This window comes from Littorina saxatilis, unplaced genomic scaffold (genome assembly GCF_037325665.1).
Source record: "Littorina saxatilis isolate snail1 unplaced genomic scaffold, US_GU_Lsax_2.0 scaffold_289, whole genome shotgun sequence".
NCBI lineage: Eukaryota > Metazoa > Mollusca > Gastropoda > Littorinimorpha > Littorinidae > Littorina > Littorina saxatilis.
This window is the reverse complement of record NW_027129607.1, coordinates 134,987-148,221: the sequence shown is the minus strand read 5'-3', so window position 1 is coordinate 148,221 and position 13,235 is coordinate 134,987. Positions and strand designations below refer to the sequence as shown.

Below are 13,235 nucleotides of genomic sequence, written 5' to 3'. Positions count from 1 at the left end.
GCAACGAATAGAGTCTGTTTACAGTGGTATACAAATCAGGCTGACCCGTCAAATGTGTGTGTGTGTGTGTGTGTGTGTGTGTGTGTGTGTGGGTGGGTGGGTGTTCTTTCTTTATTTGGTGTTTAACGTCGTTTTCAACCACGAAGGTTATATCGCGGCGACGAGTGGGTGGGTGTGTGTGTGTGTGTATGTGAGTGTGTGTGTGTGTGTGTGAATGAAAGCGTGAGCGAATGTGTTGATTGGAGGAGTGACAGTTGTGAGCCGGTCAGCGATTGGCTGCTATATTCAAGCCTCCCTTTGATGTTGACCCCTGACCTAGTAAGGCTATCTCCCCGCGGACGGGACAATTGTGTTCTTTTCACCCTTGGTTGCATCGCCGGATTATATTTCTGTTATGAACGAAGAAACTGTGCAACCTGCGGAAAACCACGATAGCAAATGTAGGGTGAGTCATTCGGCTGTACTGATGTGACGAGCATGACAGTTTGGGCCGAGTCTCAGCTATGCTTGGCGCTGGTGGACAATATTCACTTTTTAGGCCCAAAACGCCAGTTTTGGCTAAAAAAGACAAAGATTTGGCCAAAAAACCCACATATTTGGCCAAATAAAATAGATTTGGCTATAACTTTTTTGGGGGCAAAACTTTCTATGTAAAAGTTTTGGCCAAAACTGATTTGTTAGCTAAAACGGGAGATTTGGTCAAACTTCTGCCATAAAAAGATTTGGCCAAAAAAAGATTTGGCCAAACAAAAAAAAATTGGCCAAATCTTCACTTAACGTCGTTTTCAACCACGAAGGTTATATCGCGGCGACGAGTGGGTGGGTGTGTGTGTTTATGGTGGGATACCTCGACTCCCGCGTGAAATTTTGAGCTTTACTCCGACATGAAATTTTACCTCGACGTCGAAATAAAACAAGTCTTCAAAATCACTCAAAAATAACTATGGAGGCTTGAAATAAGGTTAAATACATATAAATAATTTAATTTGACTTTATTTTTAGAATTTAGCAAAATGTCGAGAAAAAACACACTTTTAGTTACTTTTTGTGTTTTGTGTATGTCCGGATATAACACCAGTAACAATCCCTGTTCACACACACTTTTTTTTTTCGCAGTTTAAAACAAAAATTTTTTTTTTTTAAATCATTGTCACACTGGAAAAAAAAAAAAAAAAAAAAAAAAATTTAAAATAAAATTTTTTAAAAAATCATTGTAATTGTACACACTGCACAAAAAAAAAAAAATAAAAAAAAAATAATTGTAGAAAAAAAAAAATATATATAAAAAAATAAAGGATATCAAAAAAGAATAAAAAAAAAAATAAAAAAAAATAAAAATAAAAAAAAAGGATATAAAAAAAATTCAAAATCGATCGTTAAATTTGTGCACAAGTTTACAAAACGTAACCCTAGCCCCTAGAAAATAAATTTGATGTTGTGGTGAGAGAGGTTGTTTATTTTGTCATCCATTTTCCTTCAAATATCAGACATATATGTGAACAGCTCAGATCATGGGTAATTTTAACACCTTCACATTTAAATGCTTATTTTATAGCCATCCATTGAATTGAGAAGAAAACAAAGCATACTAAACTGCTAAGTATGAATCAAACAATAAGAAAATAAAAAGAACCAACAGCATCGTTTTGTATGTGTGGGTAGTAAACACGTTTTATTTACAAAACACGGCGGAAAATGGCGACAAATTTGTTGCACAGCGACAGGTCACTTTCTTCAACCAAGGCCAGTACTTTCATACATGACAAAGGAAAGCAAATATGGCCTGAATAATAAAGTTATAGTGTTCCTTTGCGTGTCTGAGTGATAAAACTGTTTTAACCAACTATCTTCTGAAACGTAATTGCACTCAGCAGATTTGTCTTCCGCTCATAACTTTCGTGTCACACGGTCTTTGCGACAAACAGATAGATCGCATTCTCGCAGAAAATCATTGACAACACAGACCAGTCATTTTTAGCATTGCATTTGGGAAGGGCTACTATTATAGTGTGTTTTAAGAAAGAAAAACATTACAGTATCGGCAGAACACGACCAAAATAATGTAATGAGTTTTCGTGTCACAGCGTTATGGGCGTGAGATTGTGTTCTCACACTGTAGCAAAATCATTGACAACACAGACAAGTCAGTTTTAGCATAGACATTGGGAAAGGCTACTATTATAGTGTGTTTTAGGAAAGAAAAACATTATAGTATCAGCAGAACACGACCAAATCATGACAAATGAGTTTGCGTTTTGGGCGTTATGGGCGTTTTTTCACACTGCAGATCATATCTCAAAAACTACGGAGTGGATCTTTATGAAATTTGATATGGATATTTTTGACTGGATTTTCTCATAGAAGGTTTTTCCGTTTATTGATAGGACAGTTTGATGACGTCATATTTTACCGTTTGCCAAAAGGTCGAGGCAGCACTTTCACAGTTACAGCTTTTCATCAATTTGATCGAATTTCTTATCACACAATCTCAGATCTAGGCCGGATTATGGGATTGCATTTCAGTTTGGTCACTTAAAGTTTTGTTATTGAAATGTTTGTTCGAAATATGTCATTTTTTCAAATTTTTAAAAACTAATATTTGAAACAAAAAATTTATATTGGTGTATTCCCTATTGCGTCCTGTATCTAAAACTATATAGTTTTGTTGTTTTGTATTGATAATTATGCTTAAAAATGAAGAAAACCGATAAATAACCACTATCTTTATTTATGAAAAAAGACACTTAAAAACAACTTCTATCTATTCCTTACCATTTTCTGATTCCAAATATATATAGTTTCATGGTGTTTGACGTTGAAAATAGGCTAAAACTTAACAAACTCGGATCGTTGAATGGAAATTATACTTCCAAGCTCCGTGCAGCTGACAACATGATAAAAACACGTCATTTCAAGTGTGGAACACGCTCATGACGTCATACTGAAAGGTGATGAATTATGGCTTCATCTTGCGATGTTTCATTTCAAAAATGGTAACATTTTTAAAGCGGTTTCTTTCTCAGATGTCTGTTTGCCCTCTGTCTGTCTCTCTATGTCTCCGTCTGTCTGACTGATTCAATTAAATGTGTAATTACTTAGTTTTGCAAAAGTCAAACTAAGTAGGATATACCTAATTGATTCAGGTCTCTAAATTCTTATTGTAAAATTGTGAGTTTTATTCAAAACAAATTTAATTGGTGTTTTAAACTCAATAATGGGGCATGCTGTGATGAGTAGAAGAATGTGTGCTTACGAGCAGAAAAAGCCCATCAAAGTCAAGAATCGTGTTTTTCTTTTTCTATTTTCACCTTGTAGCTTCATACAGACACTAAGCAACAGTGTAGTTCCACTTCCAGTGCAATATCTTGTACTTTAATTTTGACCATCTGTGTAACACTTTATTGACCCATGATCTGAGCTGTTCACACATATACATGTAGATCACCACTCTGCCACTATGAGTATGATGTGATGGTTTTGTGTTTACCAGACACCAAAAATGTGAGTAACCTGTACTTTTGTTTTGAAAACAACAATTGCCTTTCATATGACAACACATTGCCTGTGTCTGCTACAGTGGAACACCCTCTTTAGACTTTATTTTGGAAAATAAGATCATAGAATTTATCAGGGCATATACATGTTCAGACATTGTCGACAAGGAAATCTGAACAAAGCAAGGGCTGAAATGGGATTAGGAAAGGGGGGAGGGGGGGGGGGGGTGTCTGTAATAGGAAGGGGGCTGGATTTTATTTATTTATTTGTTGCTTAACGTCCAGCCGACTACGCAGAGCCATATCAGGACGAGGAAGGGGGGAATGAAGGGGGCCACTTGTCAAGCGATTCCTGTTTACAAATGCACTAAGGCCAAAAAAAATAATAGGTGTGGTTACGGTAACATAGCCAAAAAAAATAGGGTAGGTAGGTAGGCAATCACTTTTTTTTTTTTTGTAACTTTTTTTTTCTAATGTGTACAAATTAAACCTCCTTGACAGGGAAATAAGTGTGCGACACGGGCGCTTTCGCTTTCATTGCGTTTTTTGCACTGGTTTTTTTTTTTTGTTTTTTTTGTTTTGACAAATGTAATAAAAAGTTATAGGATCAGCCCCTAAAATTAGGGTAGGTCGGGTTACCGTAACCACACCTATTTTTTTTTTAGGCCTAACCCATTACTTGTGTCCCAGCAGGCTTTAGTAAAACTAAATTAATACCTACTGGAAGATTACCAGTTTCCAGTATGTTAAAATAGGCTTAACCTATCTACTGCTGGACTTACATCAGAACACTAACAGATTAAACTATACATGAATCGCGAGACAAGCGGCAAGAGAAGAGATTTTTGGAAAAAATACAGGCGAATGAGCAAGAAGGCAGAAAAAAGAAAAGAATTCATGAAGAAAAAGAGAGCATGACAGGAAAGAGGAACCAAAAATCTACCTAACAGCAAACTAAAAAGCTCCTGCGGTTCCAAAAACAGGAGGGGCCTTTAATTTCATAACCGCAGTGCCCCACTGCGGGAAAGGGGGCTGGAGGGGGAGGGGGGTCTAAAAGGGGTTCCACTGTAAATAGACGTGATTTCATACACGAGACAATGATTACAAATGCCAACAACTATTCCAGAATGGGAAGTTGAAAATAGTATCTTGGTAAGCTTGAATCCACTTGCCACAAATTCCTCGACATTATTCATCGTATTGTAACCGAAGCAACCTTGTAGCAACCATATCGATACCCGGCGGACATATTGACTTATTGTCGGAATTTGGAGTGAGACTTTTGATTCAAAACGAACACAATGAGATTAGGTTTAAAAACATTCCTATAAAATAAACTCCATGGCAGTGTTTAATCCCAAAAATGTCCACCCCCCCCCCCCCCCCCCCACTCACTCTCTGTAGTCTGTCAGTGTCGTGCGTCATTATCAACATCCTCAAAGAGTCTAACTCTAAGTCAAACCACAGGCAGAAGGTATCGTTCACTGGACCACTACTTTCATAGAAAGACTACAAGGTATGTCACTCAGTTTCGAGTCGTCTGTGTTCTTGGAGTCGCTTCCTGCGGACAATTTTTTTGTTCAAGACGGTTCGCCTCTTCCTACAGTCTGTGTAAGGTCAAATAAATACAGTTGAATGATTGTTTGAACTATATGTACCTTTAATTTTCAGCTGCCGTACGCTGCAGGTTGTTTCTTTTGACGAAGCAAAGATATATCTGTAAGGACACACTAAAAACCTCTCTGAAAAACCTTGATATTCAGTTCCAATAATGGCGTAGCAGAATCGCATGCGGAACGGGAATCCTGGCCCGGACAAGCTTATCAGTTATTTATGGACAGACTAGACATCCAAGCATACCATGAGTCTGCGGTCATCTTCCAAAACAAAGGACGAACAACATTTACAATGAAGGTAAATCTTCTGGTTGTTTATGTTGGAGCTACACATAGCTCATTGATTAACAACAATATGTGGAGACAAGTCTCACTGTATAATCATTGAGTGGCAAACATATGCTTGTGTATTTTATGAGTGGCACAATCCTGGTCAAAATTCAGTATGCTTCAGACAGTGATGCTTATCATATTGAACTAGGAAGATAGTGACTTTGCTGGTCATCATTGACATTGATCTAAATTAACCAATCAGTGCTTTATAACCAATTTTAAACTAGAACATTTGGAATTAATGGCGTTTGATTCAGAGGAATTTCTATCAATTTCTTCTCAACATCGTCAATTACTTAAGTTTGTGTGTAAGATAACCATAATTTTATTGTTTTGCGATACTAACTCTCAATCACTGTAGTTTTATTTACTACGTTGTGTTGTGGTTTTTTTCAGTTATTATGTTCTAAACTTTGTTGCTTATTATTGTACTATCGTTTTAGAGTCACAGTTATTTTACAAATATTATCTTCTAGTTTTGGTTTTGTGCTCAGCTGTTAGAGTGCCTCGCATTTCTCCCTTAGGTTGTCTCCCCCTTTTTGTAAACTCATATTTTTTAATTAGCATCTTTGGTTATTTGGTACGTCTGGTCATCTTATAACGAAAATGTCATTGAACTGAAAAAAGAAATAATAACTTAGTTTCATATTTGAACATTTGGCAGTATGTTTCTTGTGAGTCAGATTAAGATCTCACCAGGAACCCAACCTTTACCCAGTTAATTCTACACATTAAAATTTAAATGGAAAATTACGAAACACATAAAAACATGCAACTCAATACACACTGGCAGTACTTGTTATCTACAATCAATTCAGCCTCGTAGAATGATATACGGTATACGACACGTCCTTGAAACACATAGAACAGTTCTCAAGAAAAAACATTTGCAATTTCCAGTCTTTTTTGTGTTGCAGACATGCAGTGATCACCACCACATTGACCTCCGTCCTCGTCTTCATCTTCACTCTCCGACAAGTCAATGTCGTCCTCGTCCAAGCCATTTTCTATAATGATAAAGTTATGTAGGACACATGCTGAAAAAATTAACATTGGAACTTCACGGATGTTCGTCATCTCGAGATCCTTCAGTCTGCGGAATTTTCCTTTCAACAAACCAATAGCCCGCTCCACGTCAACTCTTGTCCTTGCCTGGGCTCTGTTGTAGGCAGTTTCCACAGGGGTCAGATGGCCGTTGTCGCGGAATGGAACCAGCAGGTACTTGCGGAGACTGAGGGTAGGCCGAGTCCCCGATCATATGGTACTCTGGAGGCAGCTTACTTGCGTCAGACTCCAACACTCCATGGAGATCTGAGTTGGGGAAAACTCGGCTGTCATGCACGGACCCAGTGTAACCCATAAACACATCCAGAAAGAGGAGGTCTTTGTCGCATACAACCTGAAACAAGTCGCGTAAATCAATATAAAAATAATCTATCAGCCTGAAACTAAAAACCAACCACAACAGAGGCTACATGTATATATCCTAATGCTTCGCTAGCCTAAACCATAAGACTGAGCTGAGCACAGCTCCTCTCTGCAGAACATGTGAATGAGGTGCCTACTGTCCCATATAATTCATTTATCATTGAGTGCATTTTCAGCGTAACCATGACATGCATATATGAAATGATAAAGAACAATAAAAAAAATCATGTTTTTGAAGGGTAAACATCCCCATTATCACACCGAGAACTGTGTTCCGCCTTATTTCAGCCGGGCTCGTTGTTACTCCGTTTTCAGCCGGGCTCAGTGTCACGCAAACGAAAGTGTCTTCATAAAAACACAAACTATGACTTTCACACTGATTTAAGCTAAAATTGATGAATGTCAGTAGAAAGGGGAATAATTGTTTTCTTTGTAGACAGCTAAAAACGTCTTTTGCTTACCTGGTTAATTGACAATAGCCGAATGGAAGGCATACATGCAGGTTTTTTTAGTGAAAAATGAAGGTTCAACGTAAATTTCTCTCAAAGATGGATTTGAACAACAAATATTCCTGTATTTTTACTATTTTGGGTAAAGCTATAATCATCTGTATCAATTGCGTGCTTCAATGCGTCCTCACTATGTCATAAGAAGCAATCAAAACAAGCAAGTGGTGTACGTTTTGTTCCGCGCTGGGCCTCCTGCATTTTTGTCTGCGTTCCGCACTGCCACTGGGCTTGCTTTTGTTCTGGGTGTCCAGCACGGAACAAAACTCGCCTGACATGGGTTTTGGTTTTACTTTTCGTGCCTCAACGCCTTAAAGCAGGTTCGGGAAAATGCATCAGCATAACAGCAAGAAACTATAGAACAAACTTATGATACAGAAAAACCATAACATGATACCGTTGCTTATCATTTCTTGAGTTTGATCAGCTTTTTTGCCCAAAAAGCGACAACCTGCACGTATTTCAAGCCGATGGGGGTCACATAATAAACCTTGTCAGATAAAAATAACACCAATAGAGAGACAAATTACTTAGGTTAGTGCTAAAAACATCCGTTCCTGGAAATGAGGTTTTTTTAGAAGACATAGTTTGTACTTTAGTGCAGACACTTACATTTGCGTGACACCAAGCCCAGCTCAAAACGGAGTAACAACAAGCCCGGCTGAAATAAGGCGGAACACAGTCCCCGGTGTGATTATCCATGCTTAGTCAAGAAATGCTTGAACAAATTTTTAATAAATTTGATCAGAAAGTGCTGCCTCAACTTTCACTAAAAGCGGTATATGTTCTTTTTTTCTTTCTTTATTTGGTGTTTAACGTCGTTTTCAACCATTCAAGGTTATATCGCGACGGGGAAAAGGGGGGGGGGGGGGGGGGGGGGAGGAAGATGGGATAGAGCCACCTGTCAATAGTTTCTTGTTCACAAAAGCACTAATCAAAAATTTGCTCCAGGGGCTTGCATAGTTGCAACGTAGTACAATATACCTTACTGGGAGAATGCAAGTTTCCAGTACAAAGGATTTAACATTTCTTACATACTGCTTGACTAAAATCTTTACAAAAATTGACTATATTCTATACAAGAAACACTTAACAAGGGTAAAAGGAGAAACAGAATCCGTTAGTCTCCTCTTACGACATGCTGGGGAGCATCGGGTAAATTCTTCCCCCTAACCCGCGGGGGGTAGCGGTATATGACATGTATAGATCTAACAACAGAAAAAGAAAAGTCAGAGAAACGAGGCGTAGGTACATTTTCATGATGGTTTTCTTGGAATTAATCCACACACCATCATAATTCAAACTTGTCTGAACTCCCAATATCACATTTAATATTTCTCACGTAAACCATCACAGACACTGTCAGGCTTTTACACACAGTACAAACACCCTTTCATTGAAACACTCACCGCTTTAGAACATCCTAGGTGCTTACCGTAAAGAGCGAGCAATTTTCACACAAAAATTGTTTTGCATGGTTTATCTTACCCCGGAGCCATCGACATCGTGAACTCTGTTATTCCAGTTTCCCTTTTTGACAAAGCAGTCGTCAGGAATTTGAATGCGACTCGCTGTGAGCTTGTCTGCAATAGCACGTTATTATGTACCTCTGACTATGCACTAAACAAACGGCTGTGGTTCACAAGAACCCTCGCGATGACTTTTGACTATTCACAGGAACTGGCGAACCTTACGTGAACCTGCTTCTGGGCGTTCCTTATTTTAACTTCAAATACTTCGAGTTTTAATGATCTTGTCTTGATGAAAAAAATATTTATTTTATGATTTAAGAATGTTTGTGTAACACGCTGTCAATTTATTATTTTGATTTTAAAAGTTAGGTCTAGCGCCAAAACGCACCTCGGTCCGATTGTCTTGAAGACAATCCGCAACATTAAATCTTTGAAAATTACTCGTTCAGCCTCTTTACGTAAGGCACCTAGGATGTTCCCTTTGGTGAGCGTTCATAATGAAGGTTGTTTATACTGTGTGTAAAAGCCTGACAGTATCTGTGATGGTTTACGGGAGGCGCACTGTGCCGTTAAATACTTGTCTTTAAATTCAAAGATTCAAATAGTGACTTAAAATGACAGTAGATTCCAATTATGAAATGACACTGCTAGTGTTACTCCAGTATTTCAATAGGGAATAAATACACAGGCACCATAATGGTCAGTTCTGCCAAGGTTAACAATCCACGTATCTGAAACAGAAAGTGATCAAATCTGTTACCTGGAGATGCATCGCTGGGAAACCTTTACGGCAGATGTACGCATCCCTGGTTCCTGGTATCTTTATGTAGGTCCCATCAATCGCTCCAACTACGCCCGGGAAACCAGCTCTGGCTGCCCATTTCCCAGCTAATCGAGCCAGGTCACATTTTGGTGGCCACTGGATGACATCTCCTGTAAAGAACAGAAAATTGCATTAAAATATGCTGATCACAGTGTTAATTTTATTCAAAATCATCTGACAGTTTACCCATGTCTGTACTATTTACAATTAAAGTTACAGGTCTCCCAGTCCCCCACACGCCGGGGAAAGTGTTACGACAGAAAAAATCGCCGTTTGTTACGATAGCATTCTGCAGTCCCATAGTCAGCAAGGTTTCGAGCCCGAAAGGTGTGTAACTTCCAAACTAATAATTATTGCGGCGTAATTATCGAAGCCAGCAAAGTTTATTTGTTCTCAGCGGATTTATGATTGCATGAGGATTAACATGTTATCGATTTAATTTTTGAGGCTTCTGTTTTAGATTTGTGACAGCGTCGTATTTGCTGAAATTGTTCGATTTGGGGATTTCTTTTTAAATGGTGGAGATTACAAGAGGCTTGAAGCAACAACGGTCATTTGATCAGGTAATGTGATGTATCATAACCGAAATGCATCAATAGCAGTGTCCCAATATACTATATATATGCAAGTGTGTTTGTGTCATCGGCTGAGGAAAAGAGCATGTGTATTTTTTTGGTACGCGTCGCCGTGCTAGCAGTTACGACTGCCAGCGATGCATTGATACGGCCGCCCCACTTTTCTGTTACGACCGCCGACTGTTTCGGCTACGGCAGCCGGCACTCATTTTATTCGTTTAATAATGTTATTGCCAAAGTTTATGACAGTTTGCAAACAAATATGAACGGGTTTCACTGCACATCGGTTGTGCACCGTCGTGTTATCAGGAATTGTGATTCCCTGCCCTCTTTAATTTAATATCGCATTCGTCACAGTTTATATCTAGAGTTGTTCTACTTCCAGTTAAGCGTGCACATAGTTTCAACGGGCATGTACATGACAAGTTCAAATGTCAATTGTCAAAAGCAGTCGCTGAAAATCCAACTCGGTCTAAAAGACGGACACAAAGGAATCCCACTCACCAATTACTCGGGTGAGTCAGGGGGGAGATTGGGGTGGGGTGGGGGTTGGTTGATAACTAGGAGTCAAATTCAGATTAAAAAAAAAGATTTGAACTGGGTATGCATTACTGTTAATATTTTTGAAGAAAAAAAATGCCTCTCTACAAAACTTTGATTGTAATTAGTTACCTTGATGCGTCTATGAGTATGAGACACTGAAACGCCTAAATATCTTTCTTACCTGCACAATCTGTATATATCCAGGACTTTCCCCAGTCCCTGTTCGATGAGAGTGTATGTGCCATATTTGGCACAGTGTCCTGGGCTATCTGACCGCCCATCACCAATCAGCTCTAGACTTCCTCTCTCGTCCTGAAGCTGCGAGATGAGCTCTGACTGCTCCCGTTTCCATTTTCTTTCCACTATAGGAAAAATGAAGTGCCGCTGATGCCAGAAGAACGTGCTCTCCAAAATGTAACGCACATTGTGCAGGTAAAACAGCCGGAGAATTTTTGTCGGGCTGCAGCCAGAGAGCACAACAGCTGATGACAGGAGCAGGTTCCCGCAGGGCATCTGCTTTATGTACGGTTGGCTGGTCCACTCTCTGAAGAAACAGCACTTGGAGCAGTCTTGTCGGACGTGGATGCAAGATCCCACTGTCTTCCATATGAAGGCCTTCGCAGGGTGAGAGCATCGAGGACAACTCTCTAACAGCTGCATCAAGTTTGCCTGGAAGACAATGTACTTGTCTTCCAGGTCGGGGCTGGGTCTCGGCTCAGGAGCATTCCTAAAACACACAGGTTATACACTTTCTTAGCACATAAAGGGTTACTATGGAAACTACATGTGCCATACACAAGCACAAATTCACTGCTAGTGCTATGGATATAATTACTACATGTTATACATGTCGCAATGACAGTGAAATCCAGTATAAAAAAAAATTTTAAGATGAAATCAGCTTCTTACTTGTGATGAGAAATTAAGCTAAATAATGTCACAACAAAAATGTTTGACATGTTTATGGTGTTTTTCACCCATTTAATAGACAAAAAAGGGTTATGGCCAGTGAGATAGAGACCAGAGAGAGAAAGACAAAAACAAAGGACACAATGATAGCAGCTAAAAAATAGCTGACTGTCACCCAAAGTAACCCTTGACTTCTGTCTTACTTTTTAAAATGTAGAGAATCTATGTCTATTGAAAACTTACAAGAACTGCGGATCTTCTGGTTCACCTCCATCCTCGTCAGCAGGCTCGTCCTCTTCCGCAGCTGCAGCGCGCTGTCGTTCGCCTTTTCGTTCTTCCTTCCCCACACTCTCATCTGTTCCTACACTTTAGGGTTAGAACCGCATTGCGTTTTGAGGTGGGGCGTTGATCAGATTGCATTGGACGCTGACATCCTTGGTTTCGGCAATGGCAGAAACATCTGAAGAACAAATGACATTGCAGATTACTGATAATTGATAATTACAAAACAATGTGACAGCAGTAGCCGCGCTCTGGGAATCGCTGCGCTGCACAACGCGCCGCGCTCAGTGAATCGCCGCGCTCTGGGAATCGCTTGCCATTTTATAATCCCTGATTTACTTTTATCTTCTTTAACCAAAGTTCACCTAGCCTACACTGATCAATTCTAACAAACATATTATATCACATATGTTCTGAAAAAGAGTGGCACTGGCACAAATTGACAAAACATATATATGGGGATCTAAATCAATCCAAAGCCGAACATCTGGGGATGGGACAATGTGATACTGAACAGCTGACTGGCATGGTGACTTGTAAGTTGTTTGAATCTGATGCCTGTGCATGGATAAACTGATTTGCAGAAAATGTTTCTTACATGAATGTATCACTTCTACTGATCTAGATGAAAACTGTATTTCCTGTCACTCACTCACTGTGTCAGGTCACTCCCCAGAGGAAAGTTATTCATCTAAAGTTTGAAAAAACTTAGAGTAGACTTACTCGTGTTGCGAAAAAAAAAAGTAGGTCTGAGAGAGCATTTTTGGAACAAACAGTGTAGAGTCAATATAGGGAGGACAGAGGACAGAGGAAATTATAAGGCGACATCTTGAGTTCTACCTACCTCGCAGTTCGTCGACGACACACGGTCTTCGAGTCACTTTCAAAGTGACTTTTGAGTTTTGTTTCTCCTTGGGTGCCCCGACATTTTTGACGCAGAGCTTTCTTCTTCTTCTTCTTCTTTCTTGATGTGGACTGGGTTCATCCGAACGTCTGTAGTCCAGCGGCGGAGTACTGAGTAATTGGTTACTGGTGGTGGGTTACTTTGCTGGACGAATGGTCGGTACTGCTCCGGTTTTAAGTTTAAGAGTGTTTGAAAATCCCATTTTCCACTTTATGTGATTGACAAATAAAAGTTGTCCTCTTCAAAGTTCGAAGTGTGCACACAGGTCCCGGTCACAGGAGCTTGTATCAAATCGCCGGTCGATCATTATCTACAGTCCACTACTACGACATACTACTACTATATATACT

At 39.4% G+C, this 13,235-nt stretch overlaps 1 pseudogene; it reads right to left on the bottom strand.

Moving 5' to 3' along the window:
* Nucleotides 1-5,454: 5,454 nt before the first annotated feature.
* On the bottom strand, nt 5,455-13,152 carry LOC138957836 (uncharacterized; annotated as a pseudogene).
* Nucleotides 13,153-13,235: the final 83 nt, after the last annotated feature.